Genomic DNA, 13,258 nt, shown 5'->3' with positions numbered 1-13,258 from the left:
CATTGCCATATCACATCATCAACTTATATTGTGCCTTAAAACCCTATCAGCCGAAATAATTGAAACGCACACACGATTTCTATCATTGAAAATTGAGAGAGTGGCCATGTTTGTGTTTGCTGCTTCGCGTAAATCCCGCGCGGTGGCGCAACCGCGCGGAGTGGGGCCGATACGTCGAGATCGATGCCCGGGTTCTCCGCGCTTGCGTAATGTCGGTTGCGATCGAAAACAACTGTCGGCCTACCGGCGCCGAATAAGAACATGGGCAACTAGCCGGATACGAATAGGGTAGCCACCGCAAGCCGGCTTATGTCGAACCGATAGAGCGGTAGCTGGTGGCCTCGAGTGACAGTGAAATTACGCGTTCTCACCAGGGTTAAATGCCGGGCCTCGCACATAGATAGCAAGCCAGCAGACCAATAGAACTAGCCCGCTATAGGCCAGTGGTTATACAGACGAAATACGACAAAAAGACGATAAATCAAGTGATCAAGTCAATTACTTCATGATCACGCTACTTCAATCTATATCATAAACTCATTTTCATCCTACCGGTACTCAAAATCTGAAACTTCATTATTATCATTATTCTTTTTTTTTTAAATTGAAGTAGTTTAAACTAACAAATTACATCATGATACACAGTAATAAAGGATAACTTGCCACGCGCGAAAACACATTTCATTAATCACTTGATGTTGTTTTGGGTAACGTTGAATTTTTACGGGGGCAGAACTTAAATCAATATCAACTCAACATTGCCATAAATCGAATCTAACCGCCTGGCGTAAAATACTTTAATCTACGGTAAGTGCATTGATTAACCAACTGGCTTTTCCTATAGTTGTTTGTCAATATTCGTCATAAGTAAAAAACCGTACCAGCCCGAGGCTTCATTTTCCTTACGCACGACAGTTCGCCGTGTACACTTGATATCGGTTTAAATCGATACTCAGCAATACCGATCACGCGGTCGCCATGTTCGATGAAATATGAGCGGCGCTCATCAGATACCGGGGGGAATTTCAGTATATTGTGTGGCGTGGGTCAGAAATTAGTGGTATCAATATATCTATTTTTATAACAAGGTACTGAGTTACCCAGTAATGTATTGATAACCTGGAAAGAATCTTCATTTACCGATGATCCATCGCAAGAGTGCGTTAACAGTCAAATATCAGGCGCCACAAACCAAATATCACGATACGAAGGACGACAAATTCCCTGAAAGACTACTAGCGACACCTGGTGTATCCTCACTTGCCACAAGTGGAATCCACTATTGTTGTAGTAGTTGATGTCCTACTTCACACTAGCGACACCTGGTGGATCCTCACTCGCTGCAAGTGGAATCCTTTGTTGCGGCAGTATTTGAGGTCCTACTGCACACTAGCGACACTCGGGTGGATCCTCACTTGCCACAAGTGGAATCCTTTTTTGCGCAGTAGTTGATATCCAAATGCACAGTAGCGACACCTGTTGGATCCTCACTGGCCACAGCTGCCTTTTCGTCCTGTAGACGTATCCATCCAAACCGTTTCCGAAAACGGAAGTTTGAATCTATTTTATTCACGATATAGGATAGGATTATTATGTATATTTGCTACTAACACAATGGCAACGAATCTACCTGAAAATGAAAACAAGCACGCCGCGGCGATATCGGAGACAAGTGTTCCGTGGTACCTAATGTTTGGTTTCGTTAATGAGCAGGTGCGCTCGTAGAAAAGATCGCGCTTAGGCAAAGCGCTTTTTGATCGTGGCAATTCGTCGGTAGAATGGTCTGTGACGTAGCAGGCGTTGAATGAGGATTTGCGCGTGTAGCGCGGCGTGTTAGTAAGATAATCGCTAATCGTGTGCGTTTAATTAGCGTTTACAGAATCCCGCTAAGAGCTGCAGCGACCCACGCGTTCCCAGCGACGTATTAAGTGGACATGACTAGATGTTGCAGCTAATAACCGAACACGCAGAAAACGATTAAAAAAAATAAAAAAATTGACAGAATGATCTTCAACCTTGTAATATAGTTATTTCCAAAATGTCGATGTATTAAATTGGGCAGCCAAAAAATAACCCCAACCAGTCGCTTGCCGGTTCAGACTGGTTGGGAGATTGCTTGAATGAACCGGAACCGAATTTCCCAATTACGTACATCGATTAAAACTAAAAATTCTGTAAACTCGACCGCCGATCACACAACTATATCTGTACTTCGATTTCCGATTTCGAAATCAAAACCCCCTGTTCCGCTACCGGCAGGTGTGGTGGGGTTTGTTAGGGACACTCAATCAAAATATTCAAACGAAATTTACCAACCAAATAAATAACAGGGCCAATCCCTATTTTAAGATCAATAACCGAACGCGCTGTAGTTCGGTCTTAGCACGTTTCACAATGTGGGCCATCTTGGAAATAGTTCCGAACTACCGCGACCGCATGCTCAACTGCGTGGTCGACTATTATCGAACTATTCCGACTTAGCCGACATTCGGCTGCTCTTAGTTCGCAAATGGTCGACTTTTTCCGCTGACCGAAGTTAAAGTAAGGATTCGTTCTCTGAAGACGTTACTCGGTGCCTTGGTCCGCGGTAATCCGATTACAGCGCAAATTACACCTCAACAAATTACAGAAATATTACTGGCGTGTGTTCTCTTCCGCGAGGACTCTACTGCGTTCTACTGCGGCGGGCGAGGATTCCGCAAGTGGCAAGCGAGTATCCAGCAGGTGTCGCTAGAGTGCATTAGTAAAACGATGCCGGATTTCTTCTCAGATTCAGTCCATAATTTCTAAAATTCTACAAATGTTCACTTTTGTGAACCCGAATGAAGATCGATATGGAGAGGTTTGACCTTATGTTTTATGGGTGAGGAGGGGGAGGGGAGGAGGTGACATCCGCATGACTTTTGCCGACCGGAATTTGCCGTCGGCATTTTTGTCTGTGTTCAAACTGCGATTTCTCAGCAAGTAAATAAACAATTTAGACACCACCAAAATCTTGGTAGAAGTTACTGTGAATGGGCAAAATGTGCGGAACTCGATTTGCGGTCGTCGGTGTGGTTCTTTTCGCCCCCGCCTGCCAGTTTTCCCGGATCAGCAGCCCCTGCGCTTGGATCGACTGAAGCTTTGCGGAAATGTGTAAATACTCGAATGAAATTTCCAATAAGTTTCCGTAAAATGCCAATTCAGCCAGAAACGTCCGACGCCAAATCGTTTCAATAATCCAATAACTGCCGCAAAACGAAATTCAACGCGAAACTTTTCCAGGGTCCCGAACGCGCAGGGCCCGGGTTTAGCGTTCGACGTTTGTTTTTTCGTTACACGGGCCACGGCGGGAATATATCGACAGTTTTGTCGATGCGAAATCATGAATTTTTTACGAGCAATTAAAATTGTAATTTACCTCGAAGGACAATCCGGCGCCTCGGAATTCGACGATCAATTCTTTCCGTTTCATTCTTTTATCGGAGAAATTAATAAATGAAATTGAAATTGAACGGTAGGCCCGTCACGTACACATCACGAGCTCTGCGCACAATGGCAGTGGTTGTCTCCACAGTGATCTCCCAGTCGCTCTACGATCCTAGTGTAACCAACCAACCAGACACGTTCACTCGAATTCGCGCCACTTTTGCCGACCGGACTCCTGTCGGTGTTTTTCTCTGTGTTCAAACTGCGATCTCAGCAAATGAACAAATGATTTAGATAAATAAACAAACTGCTATTTCTGTATTTATATCGCATCAAGCACGGTCTATGATAATGAAGGAACCTGCGAATGAATATGATAATAAGAAAACTGAATATATGAGGTTTGTAATGATAGTTTATTTTTCACAATCGGTTTAATGAAACTGGATTTCTGGTGGTTTAAAGTCACAGTGATTTTAAAGTATTGAGAAAAATTTCGTTCGTGTCTTAGTGTCTGTGGTAGGCCTACACCAGACACTAAGGTTCTTGGTGAACTGCTCATATGGTTTTGGCGATGTCCTTTTCTCAAAATATATTCATTTCAATGTGTGTCAGTATTAGGAGAATAGAGTTATTCTTACTCTTACTTTTAACTTCCGAATCTACTCTTGAACACGGAAGTAACGACAGTAACACCTGGTGGACCCTTGCCTGCCAAAGTTGGCATCGTCAAATGCCGCTGTAGTTGATATCCCACTACAAATCAGCAAAACCTAGTTAATACTGACTCGCCACCAAGTTCTGAGGATTTATGAATTCCCGCGAACAATTAGAGTTTTACCCTATTAGGCGAATAGCCCTCAACAGTCCGCGTGGCCTAATGGATAAGGCGTCTGACTTCGAATCAGAAGATTGCAGGTTCGAGTCCTGTCGCGGACGAACAATTTTTTTACTCTTACGCCCTAAGGCAAGGCAGTTCTTCGATTGTAACACTGGCATTACATGACAGGCATGACAGATACATACGACAAGTGATAGGTAACTTAATCCCGCGCCCTGACCACACACTCTTAGTTACATATGCATGATAATATTTACAAGGTAGTGTACATATGAATACGTTCTCTAATTACCAGGTGACAAAGTACATAGAATTAATACGAAATGACGTAGCGTCGATATCCTAACACCGGTCAAATCGCTATCAAGGCGTCAGGAACGTCGCTACGTTTACTAATGCACGAACTCTCAAGACCAGCGCCATTACCGCTCGCCCTACGGGACCACGCGACCTTACGCCGTTGACCTTCGGGCCAGTGCAGTAACGTTCTTCAGCCACGATCGCTGCTAAATATATTGATTATTTCCGACGGTTATGATCAAATATTCAAAGCATATTAACGTCGTTCATGTTCTCGCGACCTCCGTTTTCTATATGGCGTTTGTTTTTTTTTCTGCGCGTCGGTCGCTAAGCACTTGATGCGAACAGAACGGCTTAGATCAGTACATTGTGCGGTCCCTACATGATACAAGTTGCAAGACATTGTTTGTGGAGCTACTGTAACCACTTTGAAAAAACGGTACTAGATTCATACATGTATTGACTTTTCTACGCGGTGATTATATTTTATGCGTGGCAGGCTGACTTACTATACTAGCGCACCTGGTGGATCCTTACTTGCCACAAGTGGAATCCTCTATTGCCGCAAAAGTTGATGTCCTACTGCACACTAGCGACAACTGGTGGGTCATCACTTGCCACAAATGGAATCCTCCATTGCCGCAGTAGTTGATGTCCTACTGCACATAAGCGACACCTGGTAGAACCCCACTTGCCACAAGTGGAATCCTCTAATTCCAACAGTAGTTAATGTCCTACTGCACACTAACGGCACCTGGTGGATCATCATTTGCCACAAGTGGAATCCACTATTGCCACAATAGCTGATGTCCTACAGCACACTAGCGACACCTTGCGGATCCTCTCTTGACGACAAATGGAATTTCCTAATGCCATATAATAGTTTATATCGTATTGCATACCAGCGACACCTAATTTATTGATTTCAATTTCAGTTTTCTGTCCGACAATTTTCTAATGAGCTCGATCCTGACTGATGGATTGTCTACTAAAGTTTTACTTCAACTAGATCGGTTCAGCGTGTGTGTGTGCGCGTGTGTAAAAGCGTTTGTATTCGTAAGTTGATTTTTTGAATGAAAAGATAAATACATTAGCCGTGCTGAACCGACGGCTCGCCTGCCACCTGACACCGAAACCGCCTCCGGTTTTTTACCGATCGCGGCTTCTATTTCGAATTCTATCCACTAAAGACTTCTTACGAAAAAAAACCATTCATCTATAGCAAATGTATAGAGAATCCCCCCGACACTGATATAACGAGAAAGATGAAGTCCGAAAAGTTTCCTTCGAGCTAATAATTTATTGATTCAACGTATTGCTGAAGGTGACTATTGGGTTATAGTCGAAACGTAGAATCGATAAAATATCAGCTTCAAGGAAACTTTTCGGACTTCATCTTTCTCGTTACATTGGGGTCGGATTTTCTACATATCGTCACATCACGGGCTCATAGCGTTTCACAAAATGTTTATTCATCTAGAAATACTCATAACATATATCCAAGCGATCATGTATATAGATAGATGCGTGAGGACATAATACGGACCCAGATCTTTTCTTGCGTCGGATATAATTATTGACTATACGATTTTCTAACTTGATGGACCGAGCCTCTGACAGACTGACAGGTCCAGGCCTGCACCCTGTAAAGGTTCGGATGAGCGAATACGGGCCTGCATGGTTTTCATTCGAAACTGAGAAACTTTAAACTTTGATTTGAAAAACTGTGACAAAGTATATATTGTTGCTGCTGTTATTTTACATCCGTTTATGTATGTTTGCGTGAATCAAATTAATTATCTATTGTCATTTTGTCTGGTATTTATTTATTGATGTAAATTATTCAGGAAATAAATAGATAATTAAATAAATATAAATATTTTACTAATTACCCGAAGTGATGAAGATCACTAAAAATCCTATAAACTGTTGATACTATCTAACTATCTAACTAGCCCATAATTCATTTCACTAAAAATCGTGGGGACCTTTGGAGGCTGTAACTTCGTCGAGAGTGCTACATATATATACTTCAGAGCGAAAACATTTTCACATGAAAATAAGCAGCGCTGAAGTGGTAGAAACGCACGCGGGAACTTTAATAATTTCATGAAAATATTTCTAAATTTCCTGTTCCCCGAAAACGGTCCATTACCAGGCTGTGGTACACTGGAAACGTATACAGAAAACTAGTTATAAAATGTCAGTCGCAATCATTAATCAAGTACCTTCAACAGGGCGCAGACGATACTTGATACGCAGACGGGCGCATTTTATTGATTTGAAAAAAAGATTCAAATTGATGTACTTGAAAGCTCTTTGAAAGGAAAAAAGGTATCCGTAAGCCCCGGCCACGTTTGCACTTAAATATTCGGTTGAATCATTTCTAAAAATTGAATTTAAGCACCAGTAGAGAGTTGGGAATCCCGGTTGCAGCAAACTTACTCTTCTATTTACCGATATCCAGTTCCAGCGCTACCCACACGACGCAGGGAAACTCGGAATCAAACATTTTTTACTATGTTTCTCGTATAAGTTCACGCGACACGGGGAAACATGTTTACTTGTCATGTTTTGTCTTTCCCGCGTCCTGTACGCGTTGGACTTTACAGATCTATTACGAATCGAGATTATAGTATACTTGAATATCTAATAGTCAGATTTTGCAATTTTGAGTCCGAATTTGTCTCGTAGGTAATGCGGCTTATTTCGCGACTATATCCTAGTAATAATCATCAGGAATACTGTTTTTGAAATAAACTACTCTTGTTCAAGGAAACATTCCGGACTCGATTTGCTTTTTGTATTTACAGTATTTTACAGTATTATCCAGAGAAGTATTTCCCTATAACTTTTACCAAAAATTCATGAATTTTTGCTATCACTGTTATCTTCATGGCGAAGATAATCGGCGCTTCGAGATCTTTCAGCAAAACATAAAGTCCTCAATCGTTGCGAATATAGCCGTATTTAGCTCGACAAGCGAAAATTGTTTTAGCCTAGCTGGTTTATTCTTGTCCCGCAGAAATCAATCCCATTGTATCACAGGTTCCAAATATAATCATGTACAACATCGTTTCAAATGTAATTAATTACAGATGGTCACAACAAGGATGACAAAGCAAAACACGAATTACTATATATAGTGCCAAATCTGCCGGTAAGTCTTGATGATTTTGAGACAAAGTTATGTCGTGAAAATATGTTCATCTATTATGCCTTTGACACTATACTGCTATGGTGGGTCTTCACGATAATCAAGTTGCATTCGCTGGCTACAGTGATGGCTTTGTCTTATTGTCATTCGGGTATAATTGTTGCCCAAGAATAAAATGGTAATCATATGTCCGTTTTGCTATATCCTTCCAATAGCGGAATTTTGTCCACAAAATCAGCGATAATTGTTTAGCCAATAAAACAAAGTTCCTAATGGGTAAAAGGTCGCTAATATATTTGAGCAACAGTAAGCCTGGTGATGGCTATTAGGCTACAACCAAAACGAAATATATTAATCTTTTATTTGAGAACTTTACTTATTTGGTTGAATGATTGTCAGATTTGTTTTGTATGATCAACCAGATATTAACTTTTTTTCAAGTCAATTTGCAATGATGGTAACTGCGGGCTCTTAATTGCGCCTTGACGGGAGACTCGCGGGAAAAAAAAACTTACTTCAACTCTACAGTCTTAAGTTTGACACGAACAAAACTGCGTTTTGTGAAAAATAAAAACTCACAACTTTCGCAATTTAGCAACAACTAACTTTACGAAATTGAATTTGACTCGACGAATATGCTGATTATGGGCCCTTCCAAGCATTAACGCAGAGAAAAAATTTTCGGAGTCATTTTCTATCTTTAGAATAATGGCGCATAAGCGTTAGGTCATAGTTCGGCTTTAGAATCAGCGCAATTGTTTTTAGTTAAAACGTCGAAGAAAAAACGAAAACGAAGATTTCTTAAACTTTCGGATTTTTAAAACTTTCAAAAAACTATGCCGCAGGATCGCTTTGTTTGCCCTTTATGCTTAAAACTTCGAAGGAACGAGAAAAAACAAACCTTTCAAACCAGAATTTCGAAGAAAAACAGAAAAACTAACATTTCTTAACCTTTCAATAAAATCATACGGACTCCTCATAATTCAAAAAATCAAACTTACCGATCTTCTCTTTCGATATTTTTCAACTCCGTTCTTCGCGTCGAATTATCCTGCGGCGTTCCGTTAAAAAATCGAGCGCGCGAAAATGCGTTCGAAAAAGTTCCCCAAAATTTTCTCAACCAAATTCGTCGTTCGTTCCTGCTTCGGATTTCAGAAGTTTGTCCGATCTGGGTTTTTTCGGGCTGCGATCGTCGGTGGTGGACGTTTAGTATTTTCCCGCGCTTTTTACGCGAAACCGTTGAATTTGAATCGAAGAAGCAGGCGGCAGCGGCGGCGTCTCTACTACGCGCGCGTCGGTAACGAGTCGATTGAAAACTGATCGGATGGTTTAGAGTATTTCCGCGAGCGGTATATTAAGTGTACTGGCGCGCGCCTGTCTCCGCGTGTTGTGTGCGTGCGTGAATATATCCCGATCGTCTGCGTCGGGTAATTATGCAAAAACCGTTACATCGATCGATGACGTCATCAGTTTCGAATTTCGAAACCGACCAATCGTTCGTTGTCGACCGCGCGCATGCAGCTGAATACGTCGCAGTCAGGGTTTGAAATATTCGATTTCGAATTTATACCGAAAGATCTATTTCTGTGTTGCTGCGATAGAAAATGAACACTGTAGTAGGCCTGATTCATTTGGACCAAAGGGTGGAACAAAGATAGGATGTTATACGCTAACTATGAAAACCTAGTCTTAAATGTTTTGTGACTTTCTCAAAATATATATCCAAATTTGATAGTTCCTATACCCTCAAAAACTGATAAACTCATAAACAGTTTCACATTTGTTTATTTATTTATTTATTTATTTATTTCCTGAATGATGTTCATCAATGAATACCATATTTGATGTAAAATAACAGCAGGGCAACCTGAGAATAGCAGAGCTCGTAATGTATCGACTATGCCGTGAAATCAACCTACCTCACGGTCACCCATTTGTGGAATAATGTTTGGCTTTAGTAAACTTATCGCTCCGAGGTCTTCACATTTACAAATAGGAGGATCACGTAAGCGATTCGTGCGCACCACACGCGATACGCACACAATAGAGTTTGTTTTCTTGTTATCAAGCTTAACTAACTTAAAGGTTTATTGAAGGTAAGTGACACATATTGAATGATATCTGCAACAATACATATAAATATCATGATAGAAAATAGTATAGTATTATGGATCAAAAAAGCTATCGTGAATTTGAACATAGCGACGATTGAATTGCATTGACTGGCAACCGGTCTAGCCCCACATATTGATGACGTAGTGCACATCCTCTGAAAACCTATAAAATGTATTATAAGATTTTTAAAAGATATCGAATTGCAAAATAAACACCTACATTCACAATTGCTATTGTTAATTTCAAACGCCAATATTGGTGACGTAGTGCACATCGACTCACAGAGAACCGATTGAATAACGAATAGTAGTTATCAATGTATATAAGCATTGTTGTAACGGTTTTTACGACGTCGAAAAATTATGATTACAATATGACATATGCGATGACAAAAACTTAAGATGTCGACTCCATTGTCGACAGTTGGACCAATTTCAGGTTGACAGCAACCAAGTTTTATTGATTTCTGATTCATCCGAGGTTATGTTTTACATAACTATTTGTTACGACGACTGCGCGTAATTCGCTAGGAATTAATAGGAAATTAATTTCCCGCGAGGAAAAAATACACGCGGAAAATGAAGCCATGAAATTGACGAACTAGGAAATTAAATTTGTGGTCTAAAAAAAACGCAGAAACTCCGGAAAAAAAGGATATTTTCATGATGCGTTAGAATTCGATGTATATATTCTACTAAGGCTTTCATCTTTGATAGTTTTTTCACGCGATGTTTAAGTTTACCCTGGCTTTAGGCGGGATTTCGGTTTGTATTACATTTTCTATTAAACATTTCTGGATCGGACGATCATTTTTTCATCAACTGCACCGATGAAATGTCTCAGGTCTGGTGTATCGATGAAAAAAAGTCTCGCGTGAAGTTTTGAACACATGTGAAATGTGGACGATCAGTTTTTGAACGTTTGTCGCTTATTTTCAATTAGAAACGTCTCAGATGAAGTACTGAACGCACGTGAAGTGTGGATGACGAATTTTTGAAAGTGTTCTGGTAAAATGTCTGGTAATCGAAGTGGTCCCGCAATTCGAATTTTACATGTGAAATAATTTATTAAAACGAAACCACGACGTTTCGGCTGTTGACTAACAGCCATCATCAGGCGGGACTACTTAGATTGTCTACAGTGTACACGGATAAGAGTGTTTCATTCGACTACTAAAATGTCAGGGGCCGGCTGTCAGCTAACCATTGTCTTCGTGCGGCCTCTTATTTTAAGTTGGTTACCCTAACCACGGCGGATAAGCCACTAACTACAGTTAGGCTAACAAGGTTTTCCTGCGCCCGCCCCTGATGTTTGTAGTTCATTTTCAATGAAAGATGCCCCAGGTTAAATGCCGAATACACGTGAAGTCTGTAGCGAGAATCGCGCCATAAACTGATCGTACATTCAAGTATAGATTTTAGAGACGAGCTCGCAGCCAGTGATGGGTTAGGGTTAATTATCGAGTTATAACTCGGTGAAGTTTATGAATTATTGACGGCTAATTAGTGGTGCGTCTGGGCTTTGGATATTCGGGTTGCGTTTGAAGTGGGCCACTTCATCGTACAGAGGAAACTAGTTTCTTTCCCAATCGCTATTTCTACTATTCGGTCGACATAGTACACACATAGACTGGTCGCCTGTCCAATTCTGCGCCACCTGCATTCGCAGTCAGAATCTAACTGAAGGTAGAGACCGGCCACCAGTCTAAGTACAAACACGACACGAACGCGCGCGCGCACACAGTTTTGGCGTTTCAAGATTAAACTAAATTAGTGAATTTTTTGCGTTCGTTTAAAAGTTAGATATTATTGCATGAATGTTTGTGAAATGTTTGTTTTTGTCAATAATGAATTGAGAGTAGACGTGCTCTACGTCATCGATATTGGGGATAGCCTGGTTGCCGGTCAATTCAATTCAATTGTCGTTATATTCAAATTCAAAATCAGTTAAATGGTCCTTAACGTCATGCTATATTTTCCAGTGTTGATAGTATTAGGCAATATATATACGTGTTATTCTTCTTCGAGGCTTCCATCCTCGCTTGCCAGGGGTCCAGTATCGCTCCCGAACTCGCTTCCACCAGCCCCCTGGCCTCACGAAGCGTGATTTCATTACTGGCGCTGTTGCGCGTGACGTCATATATCGATTTGCGAAATACTTCCTTGTTCGGTAAAACGTTCGCTGATTGGTCCATTTAACGGGAAACCAACAGAAGTCTACTGACGGTTTGTTACAAGCGCTGTGATTGGTACGACCGGATTCTGGTCGGCTAGTAACGACTCCAACGACTCGTGAGGTCAAGGGGTTCGGGGAACAGCTTTAGCGTAGTGGGTTCGAATCCCTTGACGGGTGAAGATGCGAGGCTTCATTAACAAGTTAGAATTCTTGTTTATCTAATTCCTCCAGGACTGAGTGTATTGACGCAATACAGTTCTTTACGCATGAACGTATCATATACAAAAACTAACATTACTCGTTATATAGGCTTTTATCGACGCTTCAACATCGCAGGAGTACTTTCTTATCACATCAATCCCGTGAATATAATCCGTATATACATGATGGGCTTTTATATCGCGACACTACAATGTCAAATGAATACTTAATCATTTCCTCGTTTTCAAAACGTTTCCTCGGCCGTCACGTAATATCGAGACGAAAAACGTCTCAGATATTTCACTATTTTTTCGAGTAGCAGAAGCTGTATATGGTGTCTTGAGAATCGGGTTATAGTGGCTAGTGCTAGTCCACGCCCAAGGCTCCTACTTCTTCTTTCGTTGCGCGTACGCAGTCCCCTGGAATATATATATATATATATAATATGGAATATATATATATATATATATATATATATATATATATATATATATATATATATATATATATATATATATATATACATATATATACATATATATACGAGGAACATAAGGAGTTTCGTCGTTGAAGGGTTTTATGTCTGCCATTGGTTTGCTAATGAAGGGGATAGCGCGAACGCAGTCCCCCACTACCAGAAATTGTACACCCGAGTCTCCCACATTTGGGGAGATCGTATGGGTCAACCAGTCTTTCTGCAATGACAGGCCTCGCCATAGGGGCACCGCCTTCCAGATCACGGTGAGCACCCCTGTGCCAGGTAAGTATGCTTACGTAACGTTCAAAATGTCAATATATATGGCGGACCTGTCGTTATCTGAACGGTGTTCGGTTGAAAGCATACATCGCTGCATTCATTAATTTTAACAAACTAATCAATTTGCATGCTACGCCAACATTACAAATATTATTGTGTTAAGCATTATTCCGAAACGTACGATGAACACGTCGTTGGTACTGATATAAGTTAGTTGAAAACGAACTTGATTTTGATATTTGCATATGCCCTAGTTACGCACGCCATCTGACGGGATTGCAGGCACAACGCGATCCACATTCTG

General features: G+C 40.9%; 1 protein-coding gene and 2 non-coding genes across 4 annotated transcripts in view; 1 reads left to right on the top strand and 2 right to left on the bottom strand.

Annotated features, from left to right (window-relative positions):
* Positions 1 to 9,092, bottom strand: part of LOC141912100 (uncharacterized) — a 48,500-nt gene extending 39,408 nt beyond the window's left edge. For both annotated transcript variants that reach the window (XM_074803316.1, XM_074803317.1), the window contains exon 1: positions 8,708 to 9,092. The gene's annotated coding sequence lies outside the window, so the exon portion shown is untranslated. The remainder of the gene's footprint in view (positions 1 to 8,707) is intronic.
* Trnar-ucg (transfer RNA arginine (anticodon UCG)) lies at positions 4,275 to 4,347 on the top strand. Its single transcript has one exon. It is a non-coding gene; the product is annotated as a tRNA-Arg (tRNA).
* A 3,708-nt stretch (positions 9,093 to 12,800) lies between the features above and the next one.
* On the bottom strand, positions 12,801 to 12,965 carry LOC141912375 (U1 spliceosomal RNA). Its single transcript, XR_012620155.1, has one exon. It is a non-coding gene; the product is annotated as a U1 spliceosomal RNA (small nuclear RNA).
* Positions 12,966 to 13,258: the final 293 nt, after the last annotated feature.

The sequence above is a fragment of the Tubulanus polymorphus genome, chromosome 10 (assembly GCF_964204645.1).
Source record: "Tubulanus polymorphus chromosome 10, tnTubPoly1.2, whole genome shotgun sequence".
Lineage (NCBI taxonomy): Eukaryota > Metazoa > Nemertea > Palaeonemertea > Tubulaniformes > Tubulanidae > Tubulanus > Tubulanus polymorphus.
The sequence above is the reverse complement of the archived record's forward strand: the minus strand, read 5'-3'. Positions and strand labels throughout refer to the sequence as shown.